Source organism: Humulus lupulus, chromosome 6, assembly GCF_963169125.1.
Source record: "Humulus lupulus chromosome 6, drHumLupu1.1, whole genome shotgun sequence".
Taxonomy (NCBI): Eukaryota; Viridiplantae; Streptophyta; class Magnoliopsida; order Rosales; family Cannabaceae; genus Humulus; species Humulus lupulus.
The window spans coordinates 59,358,135-59,371,708 of record NC_084798.1 but is presented as its reverse complement, the minus strand read 5'-3'; the positions used below and the strand labels follow the sequence as shown (position 1 = coordinate 59,371,708).

General features: G+C 35.2%; 1 long non-coding RNA gene across 1 annotated transcript; it reads right to left on the bottom strand.

Annotated features, from left to right (window-relative positions):
- Positions 1-12,760: 12,760 nt before the first annotated feature.
- LOC133784044 (uncharacterized) lies at positions 12,761-13,275 on the bottom strand. The gene is made up of 3 exons (XR_009871096.1): positions 13,254-13,275; positions 12,909-12,982; positions 12,761-12,819 (listed from the first exon to the last, which is right to left on the bottom strand). It is a non-coding gene; the product is annotated as an uncharacterized LOC133784044 (long non-coding RNA).
- Positions 13,276-13,574: the final 299 nt, after the last annotated feature.

The window sequence follows — 13,574 nt, the reverse complement described above, 5'->3', positions numbered from 1 at the left end:
TGAGACGTTGAAGGTAGTGCCAGTATAGTTTTTGGAGAATCCAAGCGTGACAGAAAAAATTGTAGAGGTCGAGATGATCGACACAAGACCGACCTGGATGACCCCCATAATGGAATACCTCACAACAGGAAGGCTACCCAAGGAAAGAAAGGATGCAAGGAAAATACTATATCAAGCTCCTAGGTAAGTGACAGTGGATGGGACATTGTACCGACACGGTCATTCGTTGCCTCTCCTACAGTGTGTTCTGCCCGAGGAGGATAAAACCATTTTGCAGGAAGTGCATGAAGGCTTTTGTGGAGATCATGCTGGGGGGCAAAACCTAGCACTGAAAATATTGAGGCAGGGCTATTTTTGGCCCACTTTAACAAAAGACTCCATCTCATATGTTCAGAAATGCGACAAATGCCAGCGCTTCGCCATAGTTGCCCGAGCTGCTCTAGTCAAGCTAACAATGATCTCATCCCCGTGGCCATTTGTGGTCTGGGGAGTCGACCTAATAGGATCCTTACCCATGGGCAAGGGAGGAGTTCGTTACGCGGTGGTGGCAATCGCTTATTTCACAAAGTAGGTAGAGGTCGAGCCTTTAGCAACCATCACTTCAAAGAGAGTTATGGACTTTTTAGTGAAGAATGTTGTATGTCAGTTTGGGCTTCATAAAAAGATCGTGTCAGACAATGGGACACAGTTCGACAGTGATCTCTTCACTAACATCTGTGAAAAATACGGCGTTATTAAAAGCTTCTCCTCATTATCATATCTGCAAGCCAATGGACAGGTCGAGGCTGTGAACAAAATCCTCAAGGAAAGTTTGAATAAGAGGTTCGACGAGGCCAAAGTATTATGGCACAAATAGCTCCCGCAAGTACTTTGGGCATACCGAACTTCTCACAGAACCTCCACGGGACATACTCCTTTTTCCTTAACTTTTGGAAGCGAGGCCGTCCTTCCAGTCAAAGCCATGGTAACCACTCACAGGCAAAGGACATTCAACCAAGAGCAGAATAAGGGACTACTTAACGCATCTCTCGACCTAATTGATGAGAAACGAGAGGATTTGTAGTTACAGCTCGCCCATTATCAGCAAAAAATCACCTGTTACTTTAATTCTAAAGTCAAGACGCATAGGTATGGATTGGGAGACCTGGTTCTCCGAAGGGTCTTTCTGGCGAATAAGGATCCCAAGGACGGTGTCTTAGGCCCGAACGGGAAGGGACCGTATCAAATCATGGAAATCCTTCATGAAGGAACCTTCAAGATAGCTCGGTTGAATGGGGAGGTAGTCCCACGGACCTGGAACGCCATGCATTTAAAAAATTATTATCAATAGTACCATCATCCATGTAAGGCTTAAGTATAAAATCCAATTAATTAAATAACAGATGGATTATTAAGTATTTTTTTCTTATTAAGGTGGTTTTAAATAATTTTTCTTGTTAAGGTTGTAGTAGCTCGTGTATTGATGTTTGTAAATGCAACCAAGAAAGTCTCTACATTCTGGTTACTTGGGGGGCATATAACCCGATGTGGATCAGAAGAAGATCGTTGGATAAGTTTAAATTACTTAAAACCCCGGATACAACCAGGTCCAAAACTTAGAAGCTTGGAAAATTGATTATTTGACTGCTTTTTAAAAGCTCGAGATGTCAATAAACCTAGCACGAACTAAGTTTAAATTACTTAAAACCCTAGATACAAGCAGGTCCAAAACTTAGAAGCTTGGAAAATTGATTACTCGACGGCCTTTTACGAGCTCGAGATGTCAATAAACCTAGTTTAAACTCAGTTTTGATCATTTAAAACCCTGGATACAACCAGGCACAAAACATGAAAAGTTGGAAAAATTATTTAAAATTCAAGGCTTTTTAAAGCTCGAGTTAACAATAAACCTAACACATACTTAGTTTAAAATATTTAAAATCCCAGATATAACCTGGTCCAAGGCCTGATTCTTAACAAGTATGATATAAATCAACAGATAAAGTTTGGATATAATCGAGCACAAAACATCTATCCTGATCTAAAAATCGATTCCTAAAATCTCGAATGTACAAGTCTAAGGAGTCATAAACATGAGATATAATAAAGGAAAGATAAATAGATAAAAAGTTAGATATATAAATTGAAAATAAAATTATCCCGAGGAGAAAAACTTTGAATTGAGCCCAAAGGCAAATGTTTACAAACAAATATATATAAAAAAAAACAACACCCAAAGGGAAAAAAGGGTCACTGAGCTCCTCGAGGTCACTCTGAGGAAGTAACCTCCTCGCCATCCTACTCTCCTGCTGCAGAGGTCTCCCCCATTTCAGACGGTTCTTGCAAAATCTGAGCCTTGAATTTTTCAAGGTACGGATCCCATAGTGCGGGAGCCGTGAAAGAAAAGTTCCCATCCTAATTAAAAGCCCAGCAATGGTACAACATATCCTCCATGGACAACAATGAGGTCGCCCTCTCTTCTTTGACCGCAGCCTTGGCCTCGAGCAGTTTAGCTTTGATCTTGCTCACCTCGGTCTGGAGTTGCCCCAATTGATCCTGGAGGGCAGTTAGGGCAGGCTTCACATCCTGCTCATTTTCTTGGGACGAGGTGAGCGCCACTTTGGCATCATGTGCGATCTTCTGAGCGACTTGCTCGGCCTCTTGAGCGGCTACCAAGGCTGTGCTGGAGACATTTAGCTTGGCCTTGAGCTCATCATTTCTAGCCCTAGCACGACCTATATTGCGAAATTGAACCAGGGAAGACAGAAACATGAAAAAGAACAAGTCAGAGATATCCTTGGTAAAATAAAAAGAGAAAGAGAACAAGATTTTCACCAAGGAAAGGCAACTTACAGTGAGGTTCATTCCAAAGTCAGACTCCATGACGTTTTCCAGGCTCCACTCCTCTATAGTCCTCAGGTCTCTCGAGCTGGCCTTATAGGCGTGCCCCACCATATGGCTCATGCATCTCGTAAATGATTCCCCAAAAGGCTTCAGGGATTTTCTCTAGATCCAGAGGATCTACTTGTATTCTGATGGTCGTAGCTAGGATAGAGGGAGCTAGAGGATCAGCTTGTATTACTTGGTCAAAAGGAGGAGCGAATTGAGGTGGAGGAAGAGGAGGAGGAACCCTCACGGTAACAGTAGACGTCGAAGCTATCGAGCTCGTGCCTTTCCCCTTAGCAGGGGATTTTGAGGCATTTCCTGCTACTGGAGGGGCCTTCTTCATGAATATGGACCTCTTCATGACGGGGCCCGAGCCAGTTTTCCTAGCCTGGAAGGCCGTACGGAGGTCAAGAGCTCCAATTTGTTCCATCTCTTCGCCTGAAAAGAACAAAGGCATTAGTTCACGACTAAAGTTGTCAAAAACACTAAGAAAATAAATAAAAAATCCTACCCCCCGGGCTGAGGGAGGAGTCTATAATCACGACCTCCGGCCTTGGAACTACTAGAGGAGAAGGAGAGTCTACGACTAGTTTTTCTTGGATCTTAGGCGGTTCAGGCTCCGGTTCTACGTTGGGGCTGGACTCATCTACGTACGGCCTAAATCCAGGGGCAAATGCGCCCATACTCCTCAAAGATGGCAGACCTAAAATTTAAGGTATTATCGACAACAATGGTGCCCTTAGGGTAACTACTGTCATGATGCACCACCAAGTGGTCTACACACTGGAGCAGGGTGATATTACGGTCTGGGTTGTGAGGTTGACGGTGGAATAACTGATTTGGGTTAAATCTAACAAACCTAAAATCAGCAACAACCCTATCTAGTTCCCTATAAGGATATGGGTTACCTTGGCAGGAGGGGCCGGCTGATGCCCCTGATGCAACTCATTCTAAATCGGGTTCCCGAATAGCCTCGGGAATCCGCCTCTTTTGCACAAGAGGCACCTCGTCCTCTTCCTCTTCCTCGCCTTCAATGGCCAGCAAGGCCCCCTCTTGAGAGGATGGGAGCTCGTGGATTAGCGGGAGGGTAGCCCGGGTCCTTAAGGCCAACATATAGCCTTCGCCAATCAACTTACACGCTAGCATCATGATGTCATTCATGATCTAGCTGTAGTCCTTCTCATCGAGGGGCAGCCCAGAAAATTTCTCGTACTGATCCCTAAGGGTCGCAGACTTCGCCATCCTCGCAAATATGGTTGCACGAGAAATAAACTCAGTTAATACATGTACAAGGGAAATATCTTGGAGAGAATAAAATTTCACGAGCTGAAGTCGGAGAATAAAGAACTTACGGGGACGGTTGAAGTATCTTTGTTCACAGTTTTGGAACCCATTCAACATAAAGAATAAGTCTTTATAGTCATTAGGATGTCTTGGGAGCTCGAATACGGGAGCAGAGTTGGGAATCTGGTCAGATAGTAGAACCCGTCACCTCTTCCTCTCAGTTCCGGGCTGGCTTTGAGCCAGAAGAAATATAATATATCTGCCGGAGTGGGGACCTCCCACTCGTGCTTCAAAAACAAGTATTTCAGCCCTGCCAAAATCCTATAAGAATTTGGGGGGAGTTGAAATGGAGCCAACTTCACGAAATTCAGAAAGACCACGAAGTATTGGTCCAAGGGGAGGAAGGCTCTTGCCTTCAAGTGTTCTTCACTCCAGGCCGTGAAATCATCCTGGAGAGGGGAGCCGCTTCGTTCCCCTTCAAAAGCAGGTCAGGCAATGAGAACTCCGGTCCCGACCTCAATATTGAGGCTCAGCATGATCTTGTTTACCCTCTCCTAGGTCATGTTCTTGGATATAATGTGTTCAACTTCAAAGAAGGCATTGGGGTCAACCGCTACCTCCTTTTCCACCACCGGACCAAAGTGGGGAATGGGAGACATAGGGGCGATCTCCTTCCCCTTTTTCTTTTGCTGGAAGGACGAACTGGTTGCGTTCTTCTTGGGTGCGTTCTTCTTGGGAGCCATCAGATCGCTAAACAAATAGAACGACTAATCTGTGAAAATTCGATACGCAAGTGCACGCAATTGATTCAAGTAATATAAATAGTAAATAGAGTATCATTCCCATGAAAACTATTTTCCAATTACCAGTAATTGATTTTCAAATTATATTTGGTGAATTAAGATTTAGATGAATAATTAAAATTAAAATGAATACTCTAAACTATAAACAGAATTTAAAGAACTGGAAGCAAAAAAATGAATCAACTAATTAAAAATCAATAATAAAAAGCCTATAAATTAATTTCATCAACTTTTCATTCTATTAATTTTACTAATCAGTTCTAAATCTCTTCTTCCTATTCTAATACCAGGTTAACATAATTGATTCCAATCCTTTTCAAGATATAAGATCTTAGCCTATATGCAGGTTTTCTACATTTCTGTGATAAACTTAAACATATAAGAAGGCATTAAGCATGGAAACACTACAAGAACAAATAGTATTCGTAACACTTAAAAACTGCTAACCGGGACTATTGATAGCACTTCTGAAAATGCTAACATAGCCCCTGTTATTAAAAGTCCAGTCTTTTCTATAACAGTTTTTGAATGTTATGTTCGGTGTTATCTTAAACTATTCAATAACACATTTTTAGGTGCTATAATATTCAAATAATAACATTTAGATAGAGTTTTTGGTTATAAATTTGAAGTTTAATCTTGTACTTTTTTCATAACAATTTTCAACTGTTACATTTGATTATTTTGATAACATTTTTAGTTTGTTATATTATATAAACCATAACGATTTTTTACGCTTATAATATGTTTTTAAATCATAACATATAGTAATAAAATTTTAAATTTTATTTTGATAACTATACTTATATGGTTTTTTTTTTTAATTAAAAGATTTTCATTATTGTATTTTGATAAAAAAAATTCAAAATTAATCATAAAATGTAATTCTCAATAGATTGATAAACCATAAGTATTACATTAAACAATAACTAATTCAAACCATGAATGTGTCTACTTCATGAGATCTTAATCTAACTTAAGTTTGAAAGCATAACATAATAAAGTTTTATAATCTTGAACAATTTTTACTTCAAAAATGAAAAATAGAAACATTACAAGATACACAAAAGTAAATCATGCATGAAACTTGCTCCATCCTTCAATTCATCATCCTTTGTGCACTTGTCTTTGTTGTGAGTCCATTTGTTTAGCTACAACAAAATTTAAATAAGTAATGCTTCAACTTAAAGTTATAGTAAACTAAAAGAGTACATAAAAAAAGTTAATTACCTAATTATAACTTTATCATTTGGCCATGCAATTATACTACCTACAGCATCTTCTATAGTAGACATAATTGTTGAAGGCCTCCATAGAAATGCATCATTCTTTCTCACAAGATCTATCCCCACTTTCATAGCACTAGGCCCAAGAGGAACATGGTGAACCTCATCCTTTGGGTTACTTGAGATAAAATAACCTTCTGCAATAATTTCTCCAGATCCAATCCAATCTAATATTTTGCATTTTGAGCCAAATGTGTGGTTCTTGACACTCTAACAATATATCAATATAACAAATTCAGCAGCAGTAAATGATTTTATATTGAATATTATATGTTTTAGATTTTATCATTTTCATATAATTAGTATCATAATTACCTGAGTGGAATGAACATGAGAATTTGATTGAACATTGACATTTGATTGCTCCTCACTCTGAGTAGATGTATTCTATTTACAAGTAAGATAGAAAGACATGAATTCAACATCAAAATTAAAAAAAATACAAAAGTAAAGACTAACCAAAAAATTAAACATGAATCTTAGTTATTATTGCAATTCAGCCACATGAAAATATAGTTTCAGCATCAAAATACTTACTTGATTTTTCATTAAAGAAACAATGAGTTGCTCCATGTGTTGCATTTTGTCTTTCAAATCTTTGCATTGACCTTCTATCTTCATCAAATGGTCATCTCTTTCTGACACAATTTGCAACTTTGACCGAGTAACTCCTCTTCCGAAAGCTCTCATGTATGAATTTTTTTCAGGACCAAGGACTTTTGTGAGGATGTCTTCATTAACACTTGTAGTTGAAGACATAGCATGATCTTTCTTATATTCTTCAACCAAATCCTTCAAAAATAAATAGTATCAATAAATGTATTCAAACAAATGAGTAAGTTAAAACTAAAAGTCACATGATTTTGAAAGGGCAAGGTGTATACAAAAGCTTCAGCCACTTCTGAATTTACTAGTTCGCCATTTTTCTTCTTATGTCCTTTGGTCCAAACATCAACTCTAGAAGGTGGTGTTTTGGTTTCACTATGGTTCATCTATCAAAATAAGAAAATAAATCAAAAAAATTATCTAAACCAAATTCTATAATAAAATAACTGTAAATATGTTTGGCTTTACCAATTCATCAATCAATCTTGCATAACCTTTGCGACTACAAGTGTGGGGTAGTTGCTTTGTCCGTATTTTTTTGAATTTCTCGCTTGTAGCCTAAGAATATAAAGTTCATAGAGACATTAAACTATAAATTTTAATCATAAATATATTTGGTTATAAGATGTTAAGAATAAAATACCTTAAACTCAGCACTATTTTTTTCCTTAACAAAACTTTTCCACTCATTCATAGATTTAATATTATCAGGCTTTAGTTTCAATCTTGCTTCTTCATTTGGTGTCTTTGTTATTTTAGAAACTAGCCTTGATTTTGAAGCTCTCAAAAGATCTGTCATACTTTTGAATATATAGTTCTTTTGCCAATCTTTGTCAACCTTATATCTTGCCTAGTAAAATTAATAATAGGTTAGTATTAATGTAAATGAATTTCAACAAATTTCATGTTCAATGCATAAAACCTGAGTATATATACCTGAATAGATTTCCATAAGACCTCTTTCATTCCTAGAGGAATCTTCCTCCAATCTTTTATTGTTACTGGTACAATTTCTCTAACAAGTGCACCCAAAAATGAAGACAAAGATATTGATGTTGCACCTATTGGTTGTCCCTTTGAGTTAAACTTAACTTCCAAACGACCATCACTGTCTATTGCAATAGACTTCATTTTACTAGGGCCTCTAGTTCTCTTTTGGGTAATAGGTGCAACAACTTCTTCAGGTAGTTCTTGTTCGTCAGGCAAGTTTTCAACAATTGTGTCTGGCAAGTTTTCAACAATTGTTTCATTTGGGTTTTCTGGGATTTGTAGGCGTTGTGATTTTCTTGTGGCTATTGGTGAGATGGCATGGTCATTTGAAGGACTAATTTCTACTTCAACCACTCTTTTAATAAATCCCGTAGTGGCTGTCATTGAAGCTAAGAATGGAGAAATTAGGTCATTAGTAGGTGGTCTCACTATTTTTTCAAGAGAGTCTATTGGTTGTTCAACCTCAAATAGATTTTTAAGAGATCTCCTTATCACAGGGGAGATGGGTATTTCTTCTTCATCAGAAGAGTCATTTCTTACAATCATTCTACGTGTCTTTTTCTCTAGAGACACATCCTTAGTATATCTCTCTTCAACAACCTTATCCATTTCCAAATTTAGTCTAAAGCTCTTCCTCTTTTCATTGAGGAGTTTAACTAATTTTCCTATAGGTATGTGTTTTGGCCTCTTTCCTTTTGTAGATCGAGGTGACATATCTTGTACTTGGCAAACTCTTTGACTAGTTTCTGATCAACCGTTTCTATAATTAGTACGAATTTTGATGAGTTACAAAAATCATATATAACAACATATTATCAATTATCACAAAAAAAACATATAATAAAAGTCATAAAGAAAGAAATAAACAGTCATTCTTGGCGTCAAAGACATATGTTTTCAAGAGTTCTTCACTAAAAATACACAAATAAGAAACAACCAATTAATGAGCTAAAGTATAAACTGAAATTTCCATTGATTACAACTATAAATGTCAAGTGCAACATCTTCTACAATTTACAAAAAACACAACAATAATCAAACTAATATACCCTCACAATCATCTCTAACATATTGTTCATCTTCCATTACATTATATAACCTAGATTCAGTAACTTCAGACATTACAGGCATGAATTCTTGCTCATCATAATTTTCCATGTCATAAAAACCTCTAGGGGGTGCCCTAATCACCACATACCAATTGGAAGAATCATGTTCTCTTGAGTAGAAGACTTGTTTAGCTTGTGAGGCTAAAATAAAAGGGTCTCTACCAACAGACCATTGACTTTGGTGTAGATTAACTAAAGTAAGACTATCCTCCACCCTAACACCGTTAGGGACATTTTCCCAATCACATTTGAAAATTGGAATCTGAACTATATAGTAATCTAACAACAAGATTATCTCCCTTATAACCCCATAGTATGAAACTAAATTAGGAACTTGAGAAACATCTTTGGCACTAGTTCTACACATAGTTGTAGCTTCAATTGAGACACCACTATTCTGTGTGGACTTCTCAATGTCATGTACATGGAATCTTTGACCATTGATAATATATCCAGTGTAAGAAGCAGCATGTTTTCTGAGTCCATATGCTAGCCATTTCAACAAATCAGTTTCATCACAAGTTGAGGAATGCATAGGAACCTATACAAATAATAGTATGACATTGTTAATTTTCTTAATGATATTTAAAACAACTCATATGAACCAGTTAGTTTGCATTAATTTACCTTTTCCTTCATCCATGTTGAAAAGGTTTGTATATGTTTCTTCCAAAGTAATCCACTATTTCTCTCATGTTGAAAAAGTTTGTATATGAAGCATATTACATTAGATCTTTCATGTTTTTAGGATTAAGAGTTTTATCTTTGTATTATTAGGATAGTTTCAGAGTTAAGGTTGTGTAAAGACCTAACAATAACATTGTAAGACTTGTTTCAAGAATAATCAGACTTATTCGGATTCTCTCTCTAACTTGTCTCTTTCTCTCACTTGACAAGTTAGAGAAATAATCAGCATATTACATTTTTTTTCCTCCAAAAAATGCTTAGAATTTTTAAATTAATTCATTGAATCTTTGAAGCGTTGCATGTATTAGGAAATGTTAGTTCTTGCGGTTGAAGCTGTGATGTTGTCACTTGACAAGCCTGAATGTTTACCAGTGACAAATTTTACAATATTCAATTTCTAATATAAATGTATATTATGTTTTATTGTTTCTATTAGGGTTACTGCATGCAACCCAACACCTAGACCTGGAGACACATCCCAAGTGGTTTTTTTTTCTTTTGAATAAACCAAGTGTTTTATTGTTAATGTTTCATTTGAAAAATGCATTTGGAAACCAGTTTTAAATTGTGATGACTACTGTTGTTGAAGTTACAGACCACCTTAAAGCTATCTCTTTAAAATGACACCTTAAAAAAATAAAGATTTAGGTTATATAGTAGAAGATAAAACTTCGAACTGAGTTATCATATCATATTGGCAGTTTCACTCTAAAATTGGCATCCCCCATCAATTATATATCATGCTTAACTGTAAGATTGAAGTGACTAAAAGCACAAATTGTAAAATGGTCGAGCCATGAGATGATATGATTAAGTGCTTATGTGCTAATTCGTTTTTTACCTTTTTTTTATGGGTTGAATTTTTTGGCGGTTTAATGATCAAAGAATTAATAAACAAAAAATTGTAAAGAATTTTTTGGCGTTTTTTACCTTATGTGCTTATGTGCTAATAGTACTTTTGTTAATGGGATGTTACTCTTTCTTTTGTATTTGGTTTTTGATATATATATTCAAACTAAAAAAATTTATGTACTTGCCTTGCACAAAAAAATGTTTTACATTTTATTACCCAAGTTTTTGAATTGCAAGAAGCTATTTCTGTAATTATTCTAATATATTTCCCCACATGGGTTTCGATTCTACTTTCAAATTTCTATGGTTTTTGAAGTTTATTAGATATACATCAAATAACTAACAGAAAATCAGAAAACATTCCAGCCATATTTATTAACCAACCATCAATCATTATCAATTCAAAATATTCAATCAACACACAAGTTTTCTTCCTTATCTCGCCGCAGCACACAATAATAATAATCTCAGAACCTACTTCACTATGGATGAATATCTAAGATATTTAAACTCCTCTAAAATTTGCAAAGTATTTTAACAAAAATAAAAGAAAACATACCTCTTGCAAACTGCTGCAAATAAAGTTCCCTCCAATTTGAAATCCAATGAAGCCACTAAAATGAAAGCAAAATTACACACCAATTAATAAAATATCAACATCATTCGACCTTTAATTAGGAGTCATCATTAAAAAAAAATACATAATGAATACCTTGAAAGTGAAAAAATAGCCAAATGAACCAAACCTTGCTGAGATGAAAATATGAGATCCCTTTATAAATGCCTCAGTTCCCTAAAGTTGCTTGTCTTCTTTTCTGAATTTCTGAAAGAGTTAAAGAAATTTAGAAACTTGTGTAGAGAACCCAATAAATCAAAAAGTCATGTACAATTATCTCATATTGAAAGAACAACATGCTTATAAGATCAAAATAAAAATTACATGAACAAAGACATAGATATTATTTACATACTCAAATGATCATTGATTAAAAAATATATTAACCTCCTTTAGTTCAGCTCTTATTCTTTTTTTTTTAACAAAGAAAACTAAACCATCTTATAGATTTCAATGTTATAATTATTTTACATATTTTGGTTTCTGTAGATGAAATTTGTAAACCCAATAGAGTTACAGATTTCACATATACTCAACACCTATCACTGAATGCAACAAGCATCTTTTTTCTTTGTTTCCTGTAATGGAACCTTTGACTCTCTGCTGGGCTCAGAAACCACTGTCTCTGTACTAATACCGTTGGTTATAGAAACCTTTGACTTTGTACTACTATTACTACTAGTGCTAGCTTCAGAAACCTTTGATGTAACCTTGTCAACGGATCTTAGTAAGCACAATAAAATTTGAACAGCAACAAAAATAATGAAGAGTATAAGCATATTTATGACATGCACTAAATATATGGCTATTTGCAGCAGAAAACCCCAACCTAACTACAATAATAATAATAATTCTTTGAAGATGCTGACACTAACAAAGAGTGGATATCATATAAGAATAGACATTAGGTTGTATGGTTGCATAAAGTGAATGAGTTTAAATGAATTCATTTCTCTATTTTTCTCAGAGATTGGAGTTATTTTGTATCTCTCAGTACATAATGTCCTTTATTTATTTATTTTTTGAGTTTTTGCTTTACAGTGGCTCTTTTCATCTACTTTTATTTTTATATATATATACATATATTTATCATTCCTACAATGCGAAAAAACATAAAGCTACACACTATTTCCTGAGATTTTCAATCACTTTAACCAACACATTGACTTCAAAAATTTCTCTATGTATCACTACCAAACCATATTTTAGACTATAAGTGGCGTCATAATGTTCGAACTAGAGATAGAAAATAAATAAAATATTTATAAAAATATATGTATCACACCATTCAAACATCAATGCATAAAGACTAACAATTAAGAGATATGATAACCATAATGAAATCAATGCACCATGGAACACTTTATGTGAAAGATTCTTAAAATTTTTATTGAGTTGATAACTTTGACATAGTGAATAAACATCCAAAGGAATGAAGCTATGTATAAATATATACAAACACACATATAAATCTACCTCTTTAGTTGTTAATATATTAGCACCCTTGATGTCCCGATGAATTACACCCTGTTCGTGTAGATATACCAAGCCTTCCAAAACCTATATCAAAATGATATAATTTAGAAAAGGAGGGGGAAATATAAATCAAACTGCAAGGACTTTGACAAACCTGTGAAATGTAAACCGCAACCAGTGATTCTAGAAAGGGTCCAAATTTATTTGGCTTGATAATGTTTGCTAGTGAGCCATTTTCCACATATCTACAAATTTTAACCGGCGTAAATAATAGGACTTTCCAAAATAAAAGTCACACAATTAAATATCATACACAAGTTTTACATCCACTTACTCAAGAATTATGTGGAGGTGACTCTTAGTCTTTAAGGATCCAAGATATTTCACAATATTTTTGTGGTTCAAATTCTGCAAAAGAGAATAAGGTTTATCAGTCTCTGACCATTCACCTTCTTCCAAGGATGCTAGTTGTAGGATTCAACTCAAGTGAAAGAACATAACAATGAAGTGATAGCTATCCATGGTGTTTAACTAAAATGGAAGTCCTCAGTTTATATCTCAAAAGTTTCATTGCTATGCTGCAGGTTTTGGCATGCATCAACCAATCTTTCTTATTTGTGAGTTCAAAACTACATAATTAATACACGCTACTTGAGTCATACAAGCAAGATAACAGTACCTTCAGTAAATCTATCTCTTGCTGAAAAGTTACATGGAAAGGATCCATGGGAAAGCCATCAAAGAGAAAAGAGACTAAGTTAGTAGTCATGCATAGATACTAAAAAATAAACAGTTTATGAAACATTGAAAATAATTAAATGTCAATCATATCTGTATTTGTAAGGACGAAAAGGAAGCAGTTTTTTGAATAGACACTAAACTAGTTCTTCCATTAACACTCGTTTGGTAGTTAAACATTTGAAGAATAACAAATTTTGTATTCCATTTTTAGATTGAAAAATTAACATTACTGGAATCGCAGTTTACTAGCCCTTTCTAG